Genomic DNA, 14,104 nt, shown 5'->3' with positions numbered 1-14,104 from the left:
GTCTCTTCACTAACAGTAATTTTCACAGTGGGTTCCACTTTTTGAGTTGACCTTTAGTGGCTATATTCTTTTGTACTTGTATGAGGATAACCCCTTCTAGTGAATTCAGCTCTTTGGCTTGTGCTTCCACTGTTTCTGCTGCCCTGCACATCTGGAATGCTTTTTCTAAAGTTAAATCTCCTTCACAGAGCAGTCTCTCTCTCTCTCTTGTTGTCTTTACAGCCACAACTGATTCTATCTCTGACCAGAGGCTCTGTCAGCTCAAAAGTCATGGGTTTCACTGAGTCTCCTTAATTCTGTGGCAACCTTTTTGATACCAGGGAGCAGCTTGCTGCCTTCCTAAACTGTGTCAGGGAGATCTCAAGAACCGGCACCAGCCCACAGACTGGTCGTTGAGAATTTTTTTGCATATATGTAAAAATTTGTCTCTTTCAAAGGCTTCATTCCTTTTTGGCATGCAACATTCCTCAAATTTAATTAGTATTTTACTTAACATCATGCTTTCATCTTCTTCAACTTAAAGTTGTTAAAATATCCAATGCTTTCTCCCCAACAACATGAAAAAAAGACTGATGATTTTACTTCATCATTTTTCTCCTCTGCCCCCATTGCTGCTAAATACAATTCAAATCTCTGTCAGAATTTTTTTCCAGTTTTCTGCAACATTGCCTGGCAATTGCAGACTGGGTGGAGGTTGCCGCACATCCATTTTTGGCTTTCTTCCCTTCTGAAGGTAGCCAAGCTGCCACTGTGTTCATAAAATACATACAAAAGCCTTTGTACCTCTCTGTTTGCTGCCCCACATGCTCCCCTTTCCTCTGCTTTCAGTTTTAAACAGGAGTTAACCTCAGAACAAATTCAGTCTTTCGCATTCAGCATTTCTGACACCATCTAAAGATCTGGGGGTTCGCAAAACAGCAAACCAGCAAATGAGAAAGGAATAAAACTTTTATTTCAAAAAGCCATAGAGGGCATCTGTGGTAAACTTCTGTACACTGCTACACTGTATTCTCCACACCCCCTGCTTCCACAGCACATCTCAAAATTCCTGTATTCATAATACTGCCCTTTGTGAGGGAGCCTCTCTAAACTATAATCTTGCACAAACATATCTCTGCAGTTCCCTCTTCTCTCCCGCAGAAGAATGAGCCCAACTGGATGGAATGTGATGATGTCAGATGGCTGTTGAAACAGTTGGTCAGCTGCCTGATGACAACAGCTTCGATGGTGGCAGCAGCTGCTGCTGTTGTTGGCTGGATGATGGGAGCCTTTCAGTAGGATTCTACCAGACTATGTTGTTGGAATTTTTGTTCCATGTTTATTATTCGCCGCTGGTGTCTGTTGCCCTGAAGGGTTCCCCTATAGGTCCAGGTTGCCTGGTTCTGGGTCTATAGGGGTGGTGGTGGGGAGCAGATTAAGCAATGACATGAGGCATTTGTCAGTTCAAGAGCGGGACCAATTCATGTTTGAGGGGTGGAGGTGTTATTATTGATGGGTCCCTCAGGGAAAGGGTGGTTTCAAGAGAGGTTGGACAATCAGTTATAAGTGTTTGGTTGGTGGATAATTAATTATCCACTTGCCCTGTTTGGTGGAGGAAGCCGGATTGATGGAAAGAAAAGGGGGAGGGAGTGAGGAAGATGAGGACACTGTGCCTGCTTCTCCACTTCCTTACAACTTGTGCAGTTGTTCACACCTGTGCAAAGTGAGTATACAATGACACCATATCAGAATGTGTGTAATTTATTTTCACTTTTGCATAAGTACAGATTACTGCACAAGGTGTACGGTGATGGAGAATTAGGTGCAATAAATGTAGGAAACAGAGTGAGTTGAGGAAGACATGCCTTTCAGAAGTGTTTTCATTAAAACAAACCTGTTTAACTGACTGTAATCATAATGATTTCAATGTAGTTGTCAGATGGCAAATTATGATACAAGGATCACAGCAAAAATATTTCCCTACAAATCCAGCAAAGACCACCATGTTATAATTAGGGGTAAAAGTCTCATCCTAAACCATATCCCAAATCTTGACCCAAGAACGAACCTTTGAGTTTGGAAAAAAATCAGAAGCTTTTTAAATTATTTTTAATATTCTCAAAGAACTTCCCTACTTTCCGCTCTAAATCATAAGTGGAAATACTGAAATACCACAAGGAAAGCTATTGATGAATCATGCCTAGCCCAACTCAAGCCAGAACATGCGGGATATCTTGTTAGAATCCTGATCATGTGAGATTTCCAATCCAATTTCCAGTTGCATGCATTTGGATAACTTGAGACTAGCATCCAAACTTTTGGAAGGTTATGGGAACAGAATCTCTGAACCTTTTATGTTATTACAATGTCAACATAGAGTTCAACAGTGTAAGAGCATAGAAAACTCATGAAGGGCTATCACAGCCCTTACTCAGACATGCAGAGGGATAAGGAGAAGTAAGTCCCTTCTCCCTTTAATTCTCAAGTGGTTTGGAAAGTGGGAGTCAGAGGAGCTTTGGCTCTACCCCCCTACTTACCAACCAGAGTAGTTGGCTAAAGTCCAGACATAGGGGAAAGTAAGCTCACTCACAAAAGGATAGTGGTAATGGAGGAACCATGGGAGGAATGGTGACTGTCAGTCACAATTTATCCTCTGTCCTGCTCCTGGGATGGCGAAGCTACACACCACCCCTTACTCAGGGCAGTATGTAGCTAGCCCAAGCATAACAGCAATGCAAGTTAGCATGCTACTGAAATAAACAACGGTACTGAGACACAAAAACAGTATTTTAAATTAGTCACAGACAAGCAAATTCTAATTTGTCTAGATGCTACAGCCCACATAGCCCTCTGTCTGAAAGCCCTGCTGCAATGATTCGGTTTAGAATTCAGGTACATTCGATTCAGATATATTACTTAGAAAATATTCAATATTTAAACATTTAGCCAAAATAGGCCACACACGAGAGTGGATGAACACCACATGCAACAATACTTACAAGGATTTTTAAAGTTGCTGTATCTACACAGTCACTAAAAAGATGATGTAATATGCTGTGTGCTTGTTTCTAAAAATGTCTCTGCACGTTTTTAAATGTCACTCATGTTTTCTTAGGCCCAGATGTGCATTACTATAAACTGCAGCATTACAATCTACCTGTAGCCAATAGAGCAGATTCATATTTCAATTTAAAATGTTTTCAAGCTTAAAAATAAAACCTTCAAATTTTTTTCAATGAAAATTCACCTAGGGGCTGATCCAAAGTCCCAATGACTTCAAAGGGATTTGGTTAAGGCCCATAGATTTCACTGATCTGGTGATAATTTTATAAGTTTCCCATCACTTAGCAGTTTTTTGATTTGTGAACCAAATCCTGATTTTGAATGTACATGCACCAGTCCCATTCCAGGCAACAGGAGTCAGAAATATGCACCAAAGGGAATAACACAACTATTTACAAACTAGCTAAGAGAAAGAAATGTTGTCAATCTTCTGGTGTTACACAAATGATAATCACAAGGATTCTTATTCTTGGATGTTCAGTAGTGGACCAGAGTATATATGGGCAAATGGCAGTGGAAAAAAACACCAGGAACATCAACTACAGGCAAAGACTAGTCAGGGATTTTGTGCACGTGCATCCCAAAGGATCATGATAGAGGCACTCTCTTAGGATACCACCTCAACAAAATTACATAGGAACAAATATGGAGGGCCTTTTCTACTGTATATGACCACATGTAATATCTCCAAATCCACAGAGCAAATGTGGCAACCTCTAATTTAGATTCAATGCTTTGGAAACGCTTTACAAATTAACATTAAAATGTTTGTACCAATATGTGCTAGCAAATGAAAATTCTAAAAGAATGATCTAAAATTAAGTCAAATAAAATATCAGAAGACAATTTGGTCACAAAGTAAAAATCTCACTGGTGAATCACAGTTCATCAGCCTGTGTCCGAGTGCTGAGGGCCAATAGCTGATCCAGTGCTCTGATCACTTAAGCATTAATTCGCGAGCTCTCCCTTCCCCAAAAAGGCCTGATGGAGGAGTTGAGTACTCAATTACTTAATCAGACTGGGTGAGGGAGTGATATGCTAAGGAGCTAATTAGTCCATTAGCTTCGAGAGGAAGTAAGAGCTCAGGGTGGTGAGACCTCTTTCTCTTCCTGGAAGAAGGACTGAGGACTAGAGAAAACTGCAGCAACAGTTGCTGCATGGGATTGTGATGGTGGTTTGGTGGCAGGAATACAACTAAAACTCATGGAGATGCTAGCAAACAGAAAGTGTCCAAGGCTGTTTGTGTGGGATCTCAGGACAGGAGGGGAGCCTGCCCTCTTATATCGTCCAAATTGAAGTGAACCCCCAAAATCCATTCAGCATGAATTTCACCTTTCTGCTAATGTGCAAGGTAAGTATCTAAAAAAATTCTTCTTCCTTTGCCTTATAATTTATACAGCCCCCTTGATGTATCCATGCTATATGGAATTGGGATCTCGAACAAGCTGAAGTTTGGAGGTTAAAGGAGGTTATTATTATGAGCATACATTTCTCCACTGAAGACATAATAGTGGAAGAAAAGATCATTATTTCATTTGAAACAAGACTGCTTCTACTGGATATAAAACAGGGCCCAATCCAACTCCCACTGAATTCAATTAAATGACTCTCACTAATTTCAGTGGGAGTTGGATCAGGCCCCGGATGAATAACTTTTTCTAGGGTTGTGATGAAGACTTTCTGAAGTTATTGGGAATCTCATAACATTTGGCTTAGAGTCTCTGTTTTTCAAAGATTTCAAGGCCAGAAAGGAACTTTGAGAGTATCTAGGCTTACTTTCTGAATAATTTATAATTTTTTAATTTATAATTTATAATAATTTATACTACAGCCCATCAATTTTCACCTAGTAATGCCTAATTGAGCAGTAGATTATACTCAAGAATAGGGTAGCATGAGTTTTGTAGGACTAATAAATCTTGGCATGCACTGCAAATGGTTTCCTTTGTGTGGGTCTTTACATCAGCTTTTTATAGCCTTTATCGAGTTGGGCCTGCAATCTTTTCCTGGCTTCTCTGACAGCACTTGATGTGGCTACTTGCCTTGGGCTGCTCTGCCCCACATTAAAATGAGAGAACAATTTTGTTTAGTTTTGGGCCAAGACTTTCAAAAATATGCACCTAAGGATGTAGAAATGAATTTGAAGCTTTTTTTTTTTTTTAGATTGGAAAATAGGGTCACTTACATTTGCAGCTCTCAAATACATACAAAGATTCAGCTAAATACAATTGTTATGTACTGAAATGAAACAAAGAAAAAACAATTAAAATTAGATGTGAAAAGTAGAGAGTTCTGAAATGATGGCTGGTTTATTTTTTGTGTTGTTTCTCTACTGGGCAGTACGGGGAGAAGAGCTTCATTGCAAAAATGTCAAAGATAACTGGATTCTGCTGCATTTCAAAATGGACTGATTTTTCATATTTTGAAGCTTTCAGCATGATATTTTATCTTTTTATCCATTTGTCAAACTGGAACTTCTGAAAATGTTTTTAAAATTTCATATTAGAAAAACTAATGACAATTGGCAATAGAAAACCTTCTGAAAACTCAAAATCAGAAACTGAAAAGGCAACTGAAAGGCAAGAAATAAAAACTGAAAATGATAAACAAAAAGCAGAAAAGTTTTCATAGAAAAACTGTTTGCAAAATTTTCCACTTTTGAAAAATGGCCAGATTTCATAGGAAAAAAACCCACAATTAAAATGTAGATTGGCTCTAATAGTTGTCTCCCTCAGGATCACAACTTACTGAAGTCAAATGGTGTCCAAGAAAAAGGCAGCATGTGTTCTCTCTGAAAATAAGACAATCACTGGCAGGCTTTCACCAATGAGCACATTAAGAAGTTGAAATTATTATTAGTCAGAGAGTTCCTTCATGTTACCTCCCTCTTCTAGCTGCATGCCTGGTGCTACTAGTCAGTTGCTCTCATGTGGGTGCCTATTCACTATAATGAAGGCCAACCTCTTCATATTATCTGCAGACAGGCACGTGGGTTATTCAGTGAATAGAGCACCTGTCATACCAAACAGCCACTCAGTAATGACTAGAGGGGGTACAGCTTACATATTGTGCAGCTACATGAAAAAGGCCCAGTTGCCGATACCTCTTGAGCTACAAATAGAGTCTGTACTAGCAGTCAAAACAGTGCTATTTCACCAGATAGCCATCAGCCATATATGTGGCCTTAGCTTCAGCTGAGTAGTTCAGCAGCTCAGGGCAGCACAGACAATTCCAATGCACTACAGGCTATCCTCAAAGGATCGTGGCCACTCAACTCCCACTGTTGCCCTGCTACTGCTGTGCTTTTCTCCAAGAGCCGTGACACAACTTAGCATGTGGATCGGGGCCCAGCCAAATGCACGAAGCCACTACATTAATTAGTTGTTGCTTCTAATAGTCTGTCTGTCTCTGCCTCATAATGGAAGAAGGAACCCATGGCATTTTAAAATCTGGGGGCCACATGTTCACAACACTTTCTACCACTGCACAACCACAGTAACTCTTGTTCATGTAATTATCTCAGGTAGCAGTTCCCATCAGCATACTCAGCCTTTTTTTCTGATAATGCTACACCTTCTTCAGCATTTTCCTGGTACAGCCAGGTACTTAGTGGTTATATGTTCCAATATTGGGAACTTCATAATGGATACAAGGGGCAGAATTAATTTTGCACCTCAGAGCCAGATGTAGTGTAGCGCTGCAGTAAGACAATCCGTGGAATGTTCTGTTTGGTCAAGAGGTACTACAAGGAAAACGACAAAAATGGCTGTTTAAATATACCCTAAAATTCCCTCTTCCTGCTTATCTTCTGGCTGCTCTCTTTCCTTAAAATGCTCCCTTTCTCTACCCACCCAGTCCCTGGCAGATTCAAAGCCACGTGTTTTTATTGAGAAACTCCTGCTTATGAAGGCTGGGTTATACAGCAAGGGAACAACAACAAAAAACAACTTGGGGACTAAGATTCAGGGGACTAATCATACAGTGAGAACAGCTACTACTCATAGTGGGCACTTCTCAAACAATCTATAGGATAACATCTGTTGACGCAAGTTGGCCAGCAATCATGCATAGCAAATGAATATTGTGACTTGTTATTGAATAAACTGAAAGCAGAGAAAGAGGCAAAATTAGGTGAACAAACTATTTAATTGCAAATTGTTCAACCAGCTTTTATGTTGTCTGGCTGGGATATCTCCAGTTATCAGCTCAAATCTGCCTCTCTCTATTCCTAACTCTCTCTTATACAAATTATTCTGTGTACTTATTGTGATGGGTTTGATCCCTTGGGAAGCCACTTGATGTGCTGAGATACCATAGAGTCTACCTGTTCTGCCAGCATGGGTCCCCTTTAGCCTGTCTTGCTGAGCCAGGCTCTTAAAACCTCCTCAAACACAGTGGTTCTCAAAGCCAGTCCGCTGCTTGTTCAGAGAAAGTCCCTGGCAGGCCGGGCTGGTTTGTTTACCTGCTGCGTCCACAGATTCAGCCGATCGTGGTTTCCACTGGCCGCGGTTCGCTGCTCCAGGCCAATGGGGGCTGTGGGAAGCGGCGTGGGCCAAGGGACGTGCTGGCCACCCTTCCCACAGTCCCCATTGGCCTGGAGTGGAGAACCATGGCCAGTGGGAGCCACGATCGGCTGAACCTGCGGATGCGGCAGGTAAACAAACCGGCCCGCCCCGCCAGGGGCTTTCCCTGAACAAGCAGCAGACTAGCTTTGAGAACCACTGCTCTAACACACACACACACAGGCAGGGCCACACCCAGCTGCAGATCAGCTCTGGAAAGACTCAGCTTAAGGGACTTGCTCCAGCACTCAGATATCCACCTCCCTTGGAGTGTAGAATATATTGAAATTTGCTCCCTCCTTCAATGTGGAGAGAGGTGTGCACACTCCTTGCCCCCCCACCCAGTTAGAAATTACAGAAACTGGGTTTAATAATAAACAAAACAAATTTTATTAACTACAAAAGGCAGATTTTAAGTGGTAAAAGGGGTAACAAACAGAACAAAGCAGTTTACTAAGAAAATAAAATTACACACACAAACTAAGCTAGTTTCACTCAAGAAATTGGTTACAAATAGTATTTCTCACCCTAGATATTGTTGCAGGCAGTTTGCAAAGTTTCTGTGGTTCAGAATTCCAGTTATATTCTTGTTCAGACCCACCCTTAAATAGGATTTACATAAGGCGGGAATCCTTTGTTTCCCAAACTTGACCCCCCTTCCCTTACAGTGGAAAGTTACAAGAAATCCCAGGTAATGTTTTAGTATCAGGTGACAAGACCACCTGACTCTGTAAATACAGATACACAGTCAATATTCCTAACTTCAGATACAGAAATGATACAGGTATATAAATTGGATAATCACATTCGGTAAATCATAACCTTTCCAATGATATCTCACATGAGCCATCTTGCATAAAGTATATCTCAGTTATACCATATTCATATCATACGCATATTTTCATAAAGAATATGGAATGACATATCACACTTATTTCAGCCTACAACTACAACTAATAAAAGTATGGCATTCTAGAATTGTATGGAATGTTTTCATTATATTGCTATTTATTAGAAAATCAAAAAAATTATAGAGATTTGTATCTTACTTCACATGTTCAATATGCTCTCTTCATCATCAAAGGTATGCAGCAATGTTAAAGCAAATAAGAAGGCCTGCACACTTGCACACAGATGTAAACAATTGCCTGGTATAATACAAGCACCTGACATATGTCTTTCACAGTGTTTTCATCTTTAATACTTGACTGCCTCCTAACCTGGCTGAATCTGCTATCTTCAGTCCCTTAGTACAAACACATTTTTTTTAAACTCTGATGAACAGTGATAAATGCTGTCTTCTTAAACATTCATTCAACACCTCATCAAAACATGGGATGACAAAGTCGTCAATCTTGACTGAAACTTAAAAGGCTGATCTGAAGAGCATGATCACTTGACACCCTTCTGTTCTCATTATCTGCTAGTCTACTTTTGTATTGTTTCCCCATCTTGCCTGCTGACATCCTCAGATAGCAGCCAGTTATTCTGTTCTGTGCACTGGACTACATGATCTAATTGCACAAGCTTGTGCTGCATGTCTTCTCAGTTTGTACAAATTCTGTTTCAGTAGCTAAGCTGCTGAAGACACTTTTCTTGACTTCGATTATCTACACTCCTGCACATACATTCACAGACCTGTGCCTGCAACCCAGTTAAATGGCAGCACTTGAACTGTGGTTTCATAAATTCTTTCCATCTCTTTCATTCAACCTACCAAAAATGTTGGCAGCCATATTCAGTGTGAGGGCTCTGCTCATTGAAATTTGATAGCAAAAAAGGCAACCAAGTAACAATTACAGTGGGCTAAATTCATGCAGTGCTGTTGAGGATGAGGACCGCACAGAATCACTGCATGGGAATGGGCAGATGTTGAGTGGCCATGAAAACAAACCCAACACCTGTCGCTGTACATTAAAGACAGGCTCAGTGATTTCTACACATAGGCAACCATGGTGGAGAGTGGCTGAGGTTAAGGCAGGAGTATGCCCATTGGGCCTGCAGTCATGTGACTTCAGAGGCCACAAACCCTGCATGGTGTGCCCAGAGATGGTATATAACCTGTGGAGCTGCCCTACTTTTAGCCTCCAGTTGTGAATTTAATTCTGTTCCCCCCTCAGAGCTCTTTTACTTGGCTGGCAGTCTATGCTTATAAATTGCACCTTATGTGATTAATCACATTAGGGCTTGGGCTGGTTTTATACATTTGAAATGGCTGGTACTTAACCTTCCCTTCCCCCCCCCCCAAACTAAGCAATACTCTACAAGGCCTGCTTTTCAGCTGGACAGAGACCTTGTAATTCCTACTGCAGGTATGGAGTGTCCAGTTCCTCTGAAAATCATGCTCTTGGGTGTCACAAGATGAACTTTGATAAATGAAGGCACCCAAAATCAGTAGCCATTTTATAAAATATGACCCACAATGCCCACATTTCCCCCCAACGCCCATTTTTGTGATTCATTATGTTCTTGCCACCCAGACATCTAAATGTCTGACGAGTCACTCCCTCTTTCCCTCAAGTCAACAATGCAGTCGCCTTTCTTCTTGTAGTAACCACCAACAAAATAGCTTGGAGTAAGTTAAAACATGTGACTAAAATTACAGCGGTTGCCTTTAAGCAGTAAAAGAATATTTATTTACTTTATTTATTTTGATGTTTTAAGACATACACGTGTCTGTCATGGAAGTCCCTTCCAATGTTTAAAAAAACACAATAATGAACAATTACAACACATTGTGAAAATCCACTGAAATGCATATGTACAATTGTACTTCACTTTTACTCCATTATACTGTAATTAACAAACTCCTTCATCACTCTGCCCCACACACACTCAGCTGGTTTCCTTATCAGGTGCCCATGAAAGAATGAGAGCATTACATTGTGTGCAAACAGGTAACAAGGACTAGAATGGGAAGGAAGGAAGACAAGGGACCCTTGTGAAGAATATACTACTGGCAGCTCTCTATGTATAATACAGGCCATAGAACTTCTCCTTAATAACCATTAGCAAATTCCTTTGTTTAGCTCTTCTCAAAACCTCTTACATACACTGAACAAGAGACCTTGCAAAATCCATCCTAAGATTGCCCTAGAGGCAGAGGTGAAAGTAAGCCGGTCCGATCCGATACGCCGTGCTGGACTGGACTGGCTTCTCCGGCGGTGATTTAAAGGGCCCAGGGCTCCAGCCGCTGCGAGGAGCTCCGGACCCTTTAAAGCGCCACCCAAGTCCCGCTGCCGGAGCTCCGGTGGCGCTTTAAAGGGTCCAGGGCTCCCTGCAGCAGCTAGAGCCTCTGGCCCTTTAAATTACTGCCAGAGCCCTGCCTCCACTACCCCAGCCCTAGCCCTGCTACCCTGGGGTAGTGGCGGCAGGGCTCCCGCGGTGATTTAAAGGGCCCAAAGCTCAGTGGCGGCCAGGAGCCCCGGGCCCTTTAATTCGCCCCTGAACCCCGGGGCTCCCAGCTGCCTCTGCAGCTGGTAGCTCCAGGGTGATTTAAAGACCCTGGGACTCCCAGCCACAGCTGGAGCCCCTGGACCTTTTAATCTTGAAAGGCCTCGCCTCTTCCCATTGAGGCCCCACCTCTTCTGGTTGAGGCCACGCCCCACTCAGGACTCCGGTGTACCGGTAAGTCCTTTAAACTACTTTCACCCCTGCCTAGAGGTAGACAAACATTCACCCAAAATCTCCCTCTGCGTTCTTCAGTATAAAAAGGAGAGAAGACACTTCCAAGCAGTTCCATCCACTCCTTCCAGGGACCTCAGACATATCAACACCACCTTTGAGGGAACTGTACAAAAGGCAGCTAACAGATCCAACAAACTCAGCTTGGCTATCTGTTGACCTCAACAAGAGTTAGAAGATCATAGAATATCAGGGTTGGAAGGGACCTCAGGAAGTCATCTAGTCCAACCCCCTGCTCAAAGCAGGACCAATCCCCAACAGATTTTGGCCCTAAATGGCCTCCTCAAGGATTGAATTTACAACCCTGGGTTTAGCAGGCCAATGCTCAAACCCTATATCTAGTGATATAGATCACTAATCAATATCCTTAGTGCAATTTCAGTCCCAAACCTAGATTTAAAATGAAACTGTCCAGAATCAAGAAAATCTGAAGACTTTAGATATTGATACCACTGTTTGGATACTGTCCTCTTCATGTATTCCCCCAAATGGGAGATGTGATACCGGTCTCTAATTGACAAGATCATCATTTTTGGTGGAGGCCCTCATCAATGCCTCCTTGAAAACACCTGACATACTACCCTCAGAAACAGAAGTGGTTACTACTTCCATTAACTATAGATCCTAACTCATTAAGGTTCAATTCTCCTCACCAGTTACTGAGTGGTATTTGCAAAGCTGGTAATCCTTTAGGTCCCAAAGTCTATTACAGGCATCAACTGTTTTATGGGATTATTGCTATGCTAAAGCACCTAACTATAATGACTGAATGGAGAAGGTCGCTACTGTACATGGTTCACAGCGTCTGAAACAGAGTAAAATCTCTATCCACAAAGCATCTCCACAGGGACATGATGATTAGGGTAAATCATAGCACCAGCTTGTAATGTCATTCTAAATCACTCAAACCTGGTCAATTAACACCTCAAGAGGTTGTTCTAAGACTGTTAAAAGAAAAATCACTGAGTATAGCGCATATAACAACATTCCCTGGAAGGGAGCAGGGAAGGGAAACTCCTGCTGGTTTCATTTTGGGAAGTGTACTTTTCAGAGCCTTTGTGACCAAAATTGCCTACCAGTAAATCCCAATGCTTTAGGAACTGAGAATTCTATAGTGGCTTACTACTACTACCTAACTCTTACATAGCACTTTTTGTCAGTAGATCTCAAAATACTTTACAAATGAGGTCAGTATAATTTCCCACATTTTACAGATGGGGGAAACTGAGGCACAGAGTGGTGAAGTGACATTCCTAAGGTCATCCAGTAGGATAGTGGCAAAGCTGGAAATATAAGCCAGAAGTCTAACCACTAGATCACACTGCTTCCTACGAATAGTGGTCTTTACTTATTTATACTTTAAACCAGCTAAAATTAATCTTTGATTTCCGTTTTAACAATTCCAGTGTTGCTGGTGTTTTATTAAAACCCATACTTCCAGATCTTGATTCTTTCCAGTATTCATTTGTCTTTCATTAAGCTGCCCCTGCAAGGTGCCAAGTGACTTCTGTGAGTGTTGAGGGTAATGAAAGTTAAGGATGCTCAATACCTTCCAAATATTGCGTTAATCGTGTTCTAAATTAACCTCGGGGGAATTTTGCAATTGACATCAGTGGAAGCAGGAACAGGCCCTGAATCTGTAAATGCATTAGAAGCATTTAACTCTTAGAAGATCACTGACTTTTGACAAGAAGGTGGTTAACAGGGCACCATAAACTATGTGTAAGGAGACAGTGGCAGCTGATTCTGATTTCTCTTCCAACATGTGGAATATGTTACATCTATACAAGCTCTAAGCTTTCATCTCAAGCAGCTGTGAAGGTGAAGGCTTGTGGAGGTCTGACTGGTTAATTAACTCTGACTTAAAATTCACCTAAGTTAGACTAACATGGATAGGAAGTCAGGTTCTGTTAGCTGTTCCACCTTTCACCTTGCCACACATCTGGGAAATATTCAGTTCAAGATCATAACCTTGCATTTTGGCATTAACTACCTAAAAGAAAAGAAAATTAAGATATCATCAACAATTTGCCTTTGACTGGGAAAATTAGAAGCATATTTGAGATGTAAAAACTGGTGTGCCACTAATATTGCTGGTAATGATTAAAGGCTGCTACTTTTATTATACTGGAATAAAGCAAAGTTGACAGTCTTAGTCCATGCACATTTTTAGCAAAAACAAGATAAGAAAATCCCAGTGGGTCTATCAAATTCAAAGGGAGAGAAAGAGAGAGAGAGAAAGGTGGGAATACTTAGAGAAGAGTATTTTCAATGAGATCTATACATTGAAAGCAGTATGTGTAAAGTACTGTAACAAATTTGTGGTAACTCTGCAAAAATGGGGATAGACACTAGATCCTTCTGTTCCACCAGCATAGCCCCCTATTATTCAAACTAAAGGAGAAGCTTCTTTAGGTGTAAACAGGTTAGAGACTATATGTACACTGGAGTCGGTCCAATAGAGGGTAGTAGTACACATTAGCCAATTCAGGAGATAATCAGCACCATCATTATTGTTTCACTTCATGGAAAATACTGTAGGTCAGTTAGTGATGTGCATCCCATTTATAATCATATTCCAGACAAAGGTACAGATGAATCTCTCATCACCATGAATAGGAGACCCCAAATCTCCCTCATCCCTCCTCTAGCCTTTAGAAAACACATCTTCGGACACTAGAAAGGGTATGCTGTTATAGCTATACTGGCAAAACCTCCTTATGTAGATGCAGCTTATATCAGCAAAAGCACTTTTTTGCCGGTATAACTGCCTCTAATAGAGCTTTTGCCAGTATAAATATGTTGAAAAAATAATC

General features: G+C 41.2%; 1 protein-coding gene across 2 annotated transcripts in view; it reads right to left on the bottom strand.

The window, feature by feature from the left end:
- The window catches only part of FGF10 (fibroblast growth factor 10), a 90,909-nt gene that overhangs the window by 15,420 nt on the left and 61,385 nt on the right, over nucleotides 1-14,104 (bottom strand). The gene's annotated exons all lie outside the window — the stretch shown is intronic.

This window comes from Malaclemys terrapin, chromosome 6, assembly GCF_027887155.1.
Source record: "Malaclemys terrapin pileata isolate rMalTer1 chromosome 6, rMalTer1.hap1, whole genome shotgun sequence".
NCBI lineage: Eukaryota > Metazoa > Chordata > Testudines > Emydidae > Malaclemys > Malaclemys terrapin.
Note: the sequence above shows the minus strand (reverse complement) of the source record. Positions and strands in the feature narration are given on the sequence as shown.